Raw genomic sequence first — 12,377 nt, forward strand, 5'->3', positions numbered from 1 at the left:
ATTCCTCTCTGCTGGTTTTCCGTTGGCGGGGAGGGTGATGTTGTAGACATCGTTTTAACTGTCCAAATGCGTAGAAATACCGTGGGCTAGTGTCAGAGTTTTAGAAAGTAATGTCATGAAAGTGTATAATACTGTTTCCCGTTTTCTGCTTCAAGTCATCATAAAACATGAGGATATGAGTGAACGCTTTGTCCATGTGGATCAGTTTCAGGTTTTAGTTTACCTCGTACATACGAGGGGTGTGTTTCCGATAGACTGGGGTCAATATGGATACCTCAAAAGCAGTATCATTCATATATCACGTTTTTTGTGCACTTTATGTAGGCCTACTTCCAACTTTTCTCTCGTAACCGTAACAAATAACAATCACGATTCCCTGTAGAAAATTTACTCTCTACTGACTTCAAAACCCTGTATGTCCCTTGTGTGATATGTGTGCAGACTATTACGTGCAAAATAAATGTATGCTGGGCTTCATCCAATATGACAACCGTTTTCTATCTTGATCCCATCCCCTTACAGTTTGCGGCAGTTTGTCTTACGTTCGGCAACGTGGCATGGAAAGAAATTGCGAAACCGTAGAGATTGTTGCTGACAGTAGAGGGTATCAGATTTAATCTTTGAACCATTTACGTTGAATTGTGGATTATTCTGGCTTAAGACTCGATAAATTCCGCAAATCACCTATATATTTTTATTACTTTTATTGGATTTTCTTTTTCTTAAAAAAAAAGAGAGCTGCAGGATCATTTAACTGAGATATAAGTTTTTATAAATATGCGACAATATACTACTAAATATTTTTGCAGACTACTAAATATTTTTGAAAAAGTAATATTTTTTCTTTTGCCCGTTTTTCGTAAGTGGAAAGAGATAATAAAATGTAACTTACCACAGTAATAGATAATGCTATTCTACACATGAAAATACGAATCAGAAGAATTTTCAGTGTTGCCATCCATAGAAATTACAGTGTGACCAGAATTTGAATTAATCAAAAATCTAGGTTAAGGCAGCGACTAGAAAAATGAACTCAACGGTAATTGATGACTTATCATGCTGTCTATGTTCCTTGTTTACTACTTTTTAAATAATATTTCTATTTATTTTATAAACCTTACATAAATTATTACAAAATAAATAAGTCATTACAAAATAAATAGAAACATTATTTCAAAAGTAGTCAACAAGGAACATAGACAGTATGATAAGTCATCAATTACCGTTGAGTTCATTTTTCTACTCGCTGCCTTTACCTAGATTTTTGAGTAATTCAAATTCAGGTCACACTGTAATTTCTATGAATTGCAACACTGAAAATTCTTCCGCTTCGTATTTCCAGGTGTAGAATAACATTATCTATTATTGTGGCAAGTTACATTTTATTACGTCTTTCCACTTACGAAAAACGGGCAAAAGAAAAATTACTAGTTTTTCAAAAATATTTAGTAGTCTGCCTCCTTAATAAACGTATATTAATTGCATCATCAAATTCCTTTTTTAAGCTTAAAGCAATATTGGAAGATTTATAATTAGTTTCATTGTAGTTAAGATTGTGGTAGTACTGGTTGAAACCTTGTTTTTCCAAGGAAAGCTTATAAAATTAGAATGACAGCGTTCATTCATTAAATAGGCTCAATCTCAGAGATCAAGACTTTCTCTAAATGTACAATGGACTCGATACTGTTATATACAGAGTGTTTCAGATACAACATTCAGTGACCATAAATCTCAAACTGCTGAAGATAAAACGATAAAACAAAAAGGGAGGCAGGGAAATGTCATATGGTGTATTGAATGAAGTGTGCTGTTTTTTCCACTGGGCCTCCTATCACGGGATACTGGGGATCACTAAAAAAATTTAAATGGGGAGGTATATCGTTTGATATATCACTAAAAAGATCATAAAAAACAAACAATTTTTGTAACAATTTTTTCGGGTGGGGCATCATTTAATTGTAAGCTCTTGCCATCAGATTAAACGACCAGTGCTTATAATTACAAACGGCTGAAGGTGAGAACATGAAACAGAGATAGGGAAATGCCACACGGAGCCACGAGTGGAGTGTGCTTTTTTTTTTAACCATGGGACCCCTATCGGAGGGCACTGGGGGTCACTCAAAAATGTTAAGTGAGAAATTATGTGATCAGATTGTCATTACAAATAAACACGATGGAGGAAACAAAGTTTCTTGCAAACAGTTGTTCGTTGGGGTACTGTTTATAAAGGCCAGGGTACCGAATAGTTGGTATGTTAACACTTAGACAAAGAAGGATTCTTCTCAAATTTAATAAGTATGTAAATTTCTTTAGTTATTACTACATCTAGTGTTGTGCATATTCTACATGAATACAAGTTTCATTCTTATTTTTCTGTCCATCAAGAAACTTTCGGATAGTGACTACGAGAACCGATTTTGCTTGGGCAAGGAAGAAAGAAACACAAGATCCCAACTTCTTATGCTGTGTAGTATGGACAGACGAGACAACTTTTACAAATGAAGAATAGGTTAATCTACACGACGTGCATTATTAGTCGATTGAAAATCCACACTAGCTGCAAGGTATAAATCAACATAAATAAAGAATCAATGTTTGGGGTAGTATAATAGGGCATTATTATGTTGTTGGGCCTTGCTGCTTTTAATATAGTGTTGTCTGTTGAACGTTTCAGTTTCTTCCTTGGTAACCACGTATACTATTCGATCTCCATCAAAGCATGTGCTTTCAATTGGATGGCAGCCCCACTCGTATGTATACATTTGCAGAGAACAACTGAACACGATATTCCCGCGGCGATAGATGAAAAGAGTCCGCTAAACCCATTGTTCCACAATCTCCAGAACTCACCTGCATAGATTTCTATTTCTGGAGTCGGGTCTAGAACATTTCGTACAAGAAAATGTCAACAACTGCAGAGCTACAAGTTCCGCATAGTGAATACTTTTCGAAGCATTACCATTGCCGAATTGGACGCGCCTCACGGAACATATACCACCAGGATTGCACATTCTATTGCTGCTTAGGGATAACATTTTGAACATTTGTGACAACGAAGTCCATACAATCTTTTGGATAAAGTAAATGGTAAGTGGAACATCTGTGTACCCCATGTCAGTATTAGTGTTTTTCTCATCTGCGTTCGTATTTCGCTACAGTATGTACCCTTATGGCACTTTCGATGCTTTATCATACATCATACCATGCCATTTCTGATTCACTTCGAAAAATTCATTTTATGCCAAACACCTGTACGTAATCCTCTGAAGTTTACGGTATCTGCATTGATCTTGTAGTCTTTCCCCTGTAACATATTGCATAAATACTTGTAGCTACTATGCAAGATCTCACAATTGAATTGAGGCCATTCCGTACATGGTGCCCCACACAAAACAATCCTGCGAAACTAATTTGTTTCCTCATAGTTCTTTCAGTGATTTATCAGATCTCAAACCATTCCATTTAAGTTTTTTCGAGTGACACCCTAGTGCCCCATGATAGGGAGCCCTGCTGGAAAAACAGACGCCTCATGCAATGCACCCTATGACACTTCCCTATCTCACTTTCTGTTTCATCTTCTTATCCTCAACCGTTTGTGATTTATAGGAAGTAGACATTTTATCTGAAACACCTTGCATAACCAGTATATTATAAGCTGATTCCTCAATTATAGTTTCTATCTTATAGTGTATCAAAAATTCTGTCAAACTCAACCCCTTGCGTTCCAGGTGTCATTTTCCTATATGCGTGCTCTAATACCGGTTTCGTTTACTGTTCAAAGACTGTCTAGACCGTTATATAGAGCATAGTTATTGTGCGCGCGTGAGGAGAGCATTCACGTTAGGATAAAAACAATTATTTGCATCCTGGAACATTTGGACTGAAAAAGAGAAATTCTAATGTTCTGAAGGGATTTTATGCTGTTTCAGGTGACAACACTGACCAGAGAGCAAAGGCAAAGTTTTTCCTTTTCCGATCTCGAGATAGATCTCAAAGTTTCTAATCGTTTATCGTCAAAACAAACCATGTGTGTTGTAATTGAATGCTCTCTTAGGCCTGCCATCTACGGAGACAACACATTTTTTAATTCTTTTCTGTTAGTAAGGTGCTGTCTCCTAAGGAGAAACAGTGTTACTAATTGTTGCGTTGTATCCACTAAGAAATTTCATCATCCTCACGATTAATACGGCCCTTAATAAGGGATACGTTTTCATGACATCCACATGGATGTCACTGGTATGCAAAGAGTTAAGATTGAATATGTATGATCCCAAGTTTGAGGTTGCATACATCTGAGTCAACTGTTGTAAAATTAAAACGTGTTCTATTTGCTTCAAAGAAAGTAAATGGAAATCACTGTGTGATAGCACATTGTCAATATTTGTTATGCATGAAATACCAGCTGGATGTGACTCATCATGTTTATCTCTATTGTCATTAAACCATATGTAGCCACAATAGATTTCTGAACAAACAGATACAAATTTATATTGAAAAGGCATGAGAGAATATACATTATCTAATGTAGAAACAAGCCGGGTGAACCGAACTCATAAGCTCTCGTCATGCAAAACTATGGAACACTATCTCTGTTGCCGAACCAAGCCTGCCCCTTTATTCCTTAGATGATAGGCCACATGTCAACCAAAAAGTACCACATACAGATACACACCTAGAGTGAAACTTTACGCTCCAGTATGCTTACGCCGGAAGCTAAAACGAACACGCACTTACGCATCAACTAGTAAAACTTACGCATAAGCATAAGTAAACTTCTTTCATTTGATTTTCATTTTACTTACAATTTAAGAACCAAAGGCGTACTTACCATATTATTTCACACGATTGTATAGCAGATCAATGTCTAGCACCATAAACTATGCAAAATTTCATCCATGAAAACCTTTTTTAGTATGTTTAGTATTAGTCATGTAGTTTAATATTTGTTCATTAGTAGACAAAGTTGAAAAAGAGCTCCATTGATGAGCCCAGAAACGTTAAGAAAGCTTTTCTAGGACGTATATTGGTATTCCTTTTCGTATGCAAGATAAAAAATATGTTGATAAATGAAGAACGAAAATAACTATTAAAATTTGATGTGTAAGATGTATAAAAGTTTCATGCAAGCTACGTGATTTAATCAATTCAAACTTTCATACTATAAAAATTACATTTAAGATATGGAAAAAAAATGTGATCACGTGAAATAGCCTATACACTATAATCTGGTATTTGAAATATACAAATAAGTCAAACTACAAATGTAATAATTTGATTTAGGATTTAGGATTTAGATTTCTGGGCTTTCAGCATCTATGGCCATTTAGCCCGTCACGGTTGAGGAATGACGTCCCTCGGCGAGCACACTATCCGGGGAAAGGAAAGAAAGGAAATGGACTGAGACCTATAAGTTAGGTACCACCCCGGTGAATGGCGGTGTGAATGAGGAAAACCCAGGAAAACCTCATTCAGGGTGGATGGGCTGAAAAAGCGTTTCACACTTTTTCGACCGAGTGGCCCACCGGGAATCGAAATGTAATAATTTGAATCTTTACATCAAATTACATATTTTTTTATGATTATTTTGTATTTCATAATTTTACAGTGTTCAAATAGAAATTTTATTAAAATCATAAGTTATTATTTCTTTGATGGTAACTCCTTTTTCTTACTCTATACTTTCCAACTGTTAAGTGTCAGTAACAGATTTTTTTTAAAAAAAATAATGAATTTTATTTGTTATTTTATTTAAAATAATATAACAAAAAATTTTGTAGAAAATATTACATTAGAGCCACATACAGTATATTCGACATATCTATCAGATAATAACACAATGTATTCACTAATTTATATCGTTTCCTTCAAAATTTTCAAGGTAATTTGTTAAAATTCCATATAATTTTTTTCTAAACGGAAATCCAAAATTTGAAGTAGATAAAGTGCAGAGTAGAAAATTGATGAATAATAGATAGTAAGTATTACATAATAGATTAATATTGGTCAATTTGTTAGTCTCCATTCTAACATTATCTAGAAAGTGCTTTTTGAAATGTTATTCTCATTGTATAAAAAACAATAACTCAACACCACCATAAAACTTTTGTAGTCTTTTCATCTTGTGATTCTCGCCAAAGCTTTGCTTTCTCACTTAAGAATGAATAGTTAGCATACAATAGTTTTAAACCTCGGATGCTGCATTGCGTAAACTATTAAGTAAGATTGCACACAGGTGTCATAAGTATTGTAACTAAATTTCATTTTTTATCTAAGTTAAATTACATAATATATTACCTAAAGGAAAAGACACTGCATATATTCAAACAAAAGTGTATAGAGAGGTACAAATAACTTACGTACCAAAGATTTTTTTATTCCTTCTTGTCAGAATATACAATAAAAATTCAGTTATTTCTTTTTCAAAATTCCAAGGTAAAATTTAATCTATATATATAAAAGAGAACGTACAAAATCCTTTGTCCGCTCATCACGCTAATACGGCTGAACCAATTTCTTTCATTTTTGGGGGGTTATTAGGATTTGGACCCTAGATGGTTTTTATCATATCACTTTAATTTTTAATTACCAGTGTCTTGAGATAATTGACCATTCAAGTGTCCACAAATCCTTTGTTAGTTCATCATAGGTAAAAATAAACGTATTTATATGCAACCCGCATGACCGTGTCACTCGGCGGGTTAACATAAATGACAGGCGATATACAGCGGAAAAGAGCTTGAATCTTCTGTTTAAAATTTTTTAATTGATTTGCTTATTTTTACAGACACTTTTACAATATGCCAGCACCGGGATGACCGCAGCGAAGCGGGGCGGGTTAACATAAATGACAGGCGATATAATGTTGAGATTTACTGCAATCTTCTATGGTTTTTATCATATCACTTGAAAGCGAAAAAGTAAAAATTATCTAAGTAACAAAGTTTATTGCGTTCCGGGGTGACCGCAGCGAAGCGGGGTGAACGCTGCTAGTTCCTTAATAATATAATTTTTTCTTCATTTTTAACTTTTAAACAGTATATTAGTTTTTTCACCTTTTTTGTTTTCTTTTTGTAAAGTCAATGAAACACACGAGTAATATTTATTATATTTATTTTATTAATTTTTACATTATGTAATTTGACTAAAATAATCTTCTTGTAATTGTTCTGACAGGATGATCAAAACATTTTATGAAATTTCATAGTCTGCTTCCACCACATTACCTGCAACAGAAATGCATACATTAGTTTTTCCTGAACACTGGTTTTACTAATAAACTTTTAGTACATCTCTTCCCGAATACAACACAACATTCATTAATTCAAATTTGAGTTTTGAATATAACGGGATATTTATTTTACGTAAAAACTGCTCACACTGGCTAAATATGAAATTTATAAAATATAATACGAACGGGTGAAAGTCACAGTCGTGTAAATCACTTTTTAAAAAAGACACAGAAACCGGAACTGGATAATTCAATCTGTTAATAGAAAACCTTAACCCCTTTAGATGCGTAATTTTCAGATGCGAACCGCTGTAAAAAGTGTAGGTTTTTTTTTTTTTTTTTTTTTTTTTTTTTTTTTTTAGAACTTTGGAATTTGTTACCTTTTAATAACTTTTGAACCTCTCAAGCAATCACAATGAAATTTTCGGCATTATGATCTTTGTTGCTTCTAATTAGCTACTATAACTTGTCATTGTCGTATTTACGGTTATCATCATCATCATCATCATATGGTTAGGTTACACAAAATTTGGGAATGCCTCAACAGATCAAGCCCAATTTTTCTGTGTGGTCTCTTGGGGTTTCTAGTTGAGCGCAAACTCGCTAAATATTGTCAGGAATAACAGTACTCATACTATGGGTAAGTATATTCGCCATACGCAATACAAAATAGCCAAAGCATAATGAAAGCGTATATATACGCCATCCGCACAGCAGGTGCGTTTTGAAGACACGAGTTAACTCGCCACCCACACTGAAGGGGTTAAGTAAGACAGAACTTCATTCATTTACCAACAGATGGCAATGGAAGTTCTCGTGATAAATGAAACACCTGTTTTATTTATCAACAATATATTGTCCGTTCACTCTAGGTTGGAAAATTGTTTACAAACAACAATTGTAGTGCGAGCGTCAAAACCTTGCTTCTCACCCCTACATGGTTAATTCATGGTTGCCAGGCACATGAATCGCCGAACCGAATGTACCTATTTCTGCACAGTCATGGACCAAGTGCTATTACTACATAAATTGCTGCTTTTGAGATGACTGAGACATTATGACAAATCGAGTTAGTTACTATGTAATACAATCTTACATATAATGCAAACTCAATTTTGTACAAGTGTTCTTATTCGAAAGTGTGCGAAAACCTTTACCCCTGGCAATATTGGAAGATGGCACTTTGTGTTGTAAACAATAAACAGAGAAAACGAAGACCGTTAGGTTCGCTGGACAGCATTGTTTTCATGATAAGGCGACAGAAACATATTGTACTGATTGTAAACAAGGGCTTGGAATTTCGATGCGAGTATAGGTGGAAATATTCTTGCCACATATTGCCTGTTGGTGAAGGTTTGCAATGTTGCAAACTGCTAAGTCCAGAATTTCATACTAATTGAACGAGCTTTGAGAAGGATTAGTATGATGCAATAATTACAAATACTAACAACCACAGACTTAAAGTATTAGGAAATAAACCATGCTGCTGTAAGAAGAATATAATACACATTGAATTACGTGCTCAAAGTACAGTATAAAGCGAATTTTAACATTTAAACATTTTAAAGCTGTACATGTTTGCCCTCTTTGGGTGCCCTTACCAGACACTATGCAACACAAAAAAGGCATTAAAATAGGTAGATCGAACGTGGGCATGAACCCGTCTCTAGTTGGTATTCCTTATTAAGGTTTTCCTCAGTCCCACGAGGTGTATGTCTAGATGGTAGCTTCTGTAAGACAGAGGCGGATCCAGGACGGACTCCTGGGGGGTGGTGGGTTTTAATACTGCTACTTAGAGCTACTTTTAAGAGTTCCAAACTCTGGGATTGGGTTTTATTTAAATATATAAAATGAGTGAGTTTCCTTTCCTGGGGGTGCAATCGCCACGATCGCCCCCCTGGATCCGCCACTGCTGTAAGGCCAGAATTGATCCATATACTGAGGCCCCAGAATTGGCGGGAAATATATTCCTTCAGAATATTATGTTCCCAACACTTCCACAAATATTATGGTGGTGGGTTCCGATATCCCTTTTTCGTTTATATGTGCTTAAATTCATTATGAAGTAAATGTAGAAGAGTTTCTTTCATTCTCTTTCTTTCTTTCTTCTCATCTTTCTCATCCTTGCTCTCCTTTCCCCACCTTCTTAAAATTTGAATACTACCCTCTTGTAAGATTGTTTCTCTCCACGGCCTAAGGTTTAAAGATACCAACCTGATATAGTTAACTATTAACAGAACTGTACCAATAAATTCACATTAGAGGCAGCGCCGTAACTTAGATTTTTTCTGGGGAGCAAGCATTAATACGTGTATTTGGGCCTCCTAGAAAAAGTTGTTTTTCTCATTCTTGGGCCCCCCTCTTTCTATCTTTCTCTTACTATTTATGCCCCCTGGAGCCTGTGGGCTCTCTCTCACGGCAAGGTCTGCGGGGCCGTTACTTACGCCCCTGGGCCCGTTCCATACATGACAAATTAATTAAGGGGACAATATTGACAAATCTCAAAGCCATGCGAATAAATGTTATTTCTAGGGCCCCTAATAATAGACGTTTTTTACTGAAGTGGGCCCACGGCTCACTTTTGTTTTATTTACCTTTTGTGCGCTGCTTTAGGTAATGTAGTGAAACTGTTTGATGCTTCATTTATAATTTCATGTTCGTATTGTATATGGATTAAGAAAATTTTGTCTCCAAATGGGCCCCTTCGAACGGCGGGGAACCTCCCTGTGGGGCAGTTGCCCCTCCCCTGCCCCACACAAGTTACGGTCCTGATTAGAAAAAAAGTAAACTCTTTCGAAATTTACACAACTTGCAAATACCAAACCCTCCTAGTGCTAAAATTGATGAGTTAGTGCCACTGTTACCACTGCTATAAGGGGAAAGTAGGGGAAGGACTGCTAAGATTCGCTGGCCAGGTTTTATGTCAAAACACAGCGCCAAGCTACAGTAAACGGACAATAGTGCATGTCAAACTGTGTTTATAAACACTTCAAGAGTGTCCACTAACTTCGCACTTCTGTGTAGCACTTCTATACAATACAAAACAATACAGTAGATTCTGAAGAAAATAGTCAAGGTCCACTAGACTATCTTAATGCTACTGATAATGAAAACCTGCGTTAAAAGAAAGTTACACAGAAACAGATGTTAAGTGTCTTCCATAGCAATGTTTGGCACATAAGCGTGTGTTTGTTACAAAAAAATAATGTTGAAAATTTCAGATAAAATTTTAGTTGTTAATTTATTTTTTAAAAGAAAAAAACTATAAACACTTTTGAGCAATTGAAGAAGTAGAGGAAAATTATGAGAAAATAAAAGAGATTATAGACAGGGAGAAGAGGAGTGCATGTGTAATTGTAATGAGAGATTTCAATACAGTTGTAGGAGAAAAGCAGGAAGGTAGTGTCGTTGGCAAATAAAGTTTAAGCATAAGAAACAAAAGGGGAGAGGGACTGGTCAATTTCTATTAACAGACTTCCTTACTAATTGGGAACACGTGGTTCAATCAACACAAAAGAAAAAGATATACATGGAAATCCCGAACAGACGGCGGAAGATATCACATAGATTATGTAATGATTCAGGACAGATATCAGCATAGCTTGAAGAACGCAAAGAAATTTCCTGGAGCCAGCATTTTCTCTGATCATATCCTTGTACTGGCCGAAGTGAATATTCAACTGAAAAATGTAGGCAGAAGAAAAATAGGCAACAACGTATTGAATACTGAAAAGTTGAAAAAGGAGGAAGTAAGAAATCTTTTCGTTTTTAAATCCGAAGAAAAATACTCAACCCAGGACGGTGGGAACATATTAAATTTGCATACAGCGGGCTGCAGAAGAAGTAGTAGGTTATCGCGAACACAAAGCGGCTAAGAAACCATGGGTTACAGAACAGATGTTGCAGAAAATGAGGGAAAGGAAGACATAGAAACAGGTTGATACAAAAGGGTACAGAAAAATGTACAGTAAGTTAAACAATGAGTTGCGAAGGGAAACATACAGAGCAAGGGAAGAGTTTTGCAAAAGAAAATGAGGGAGAACATAGAAGAACTGGGAGATATAAGAAAATATACAAGCAGGTGAACTTTGGAGGAAACAAGGGGGTATTACGATGGCAGTAGAAAATAAGAATGGGAAGGTAGTCAGCGAAAGAAGTGAAGTCTTAGGAATATGGAAAGAATATATTGAAGACTTATATCGGAGTAGGAATATACCATGTGGCCTAGATGTTGAAGTAGAAAATGAAGTAAGCGAAGATGATAAAGGGTTTAGTACTCCACGGGATGAGTGTGAAAAAGCTCTACCAAGATTAGGAATGGAAAGGCAAACGATATATATATATATATATATATATATATATATATATATATATATATATATATATATATATATATATATATATATATATATATCAATCGAATTCTTTGCAATGAAACATATGAAACAAGACAGTGGCCAAAGGAAAATGAAATGAAATCTTTGAGTTTTACGTCCCACGGTTATGCCGTTTAGGCTAAAGGAGACGGTGATGATGAGTAATGAATGAAATGGTGGAATGAAGAAAGTGGGAGGAAACGGGAGAACCCCGAGAAAACCCACGCACGCGGTGTTTGTCCACCACAAAGTTCACTTGGCGGGGGCTGGGATCGAACCCGGGACCCCAAGCACCAGAGGTGAACGCTCTACCACTGAGCCACCGCGGCCCCCAGTGGCCAAAGGACTTTCTGAAGACGATCATGATACCGACGGCTAAGAAATCGAACCCAAAGAGATGTGAGGATTATCGAACTGTTTATATCTGATGCAGCAAAAATTTTGCTTCGAATTCTGAACAGAACGTTGTATGGAAGAACAAATGAAAAAAGTTGAGAAGGAACAGTTCGGGTTCAGGAGAGGAAGGGCACAAGAAATGCAATTGAAGTTTTAAGAGTGATCGGTAAAAGGTTTATAGAAAAAGTGAAAAACGTGTATTTTGTATTTATTGGTCTAAAAAATGGCTTTTGATCACATGAATTGAGAATTGTTGTTGATAGTTCTAAGGAAGGTAGGTTGAATGGCAAGAATGAAGACTCATAAGAAACATATATGAAGCAACAAGTAAGTGTTAGAAGGGAAAATGACAGAGGAGAATGCAATTGGAGGAGGAG

General features: G+C 35.8%; 1 long non-coding RNA gene across 3 annotated transcripts in view; it reads right to left on the reverse strand.

The window, feature by feature from the left end:
• Nucleotides 1-7,098: 7,098 nt before the first annotated feature.
• Nucleotides 7,099-12,377, reverse strand: part of LOC145694799 (uncharacterized) — a 49,412-nt gene continuing 44,133 nt past the window's right edge. For all 3 annotated transcript variants that reach the window (XR_014133049.1, XR_014133050.1, XR_014133051.1), the window contains exon 4: nucleotides 7,099-7,223. This is a non-coding gene — a long non-coding RNA (uncharacterized LOC145694799). The remainder of the gene's footprint in view (nucleotides 7,224-12,377) is intronic.

Source organism: Thermobia domestica, chromosome 9 (assembly GCF_964235325.1).
Source record: "Thermobia domestica chromosome 9, izTheDome1.hap1.1, whole genome shotgun sequence".
Lineage (NCBI taxonomy): Eukaryota > Metazoa > Arthropoda > Insecta > Zygentoma > Lepismatidae > Thermobia > Thermobia domestica.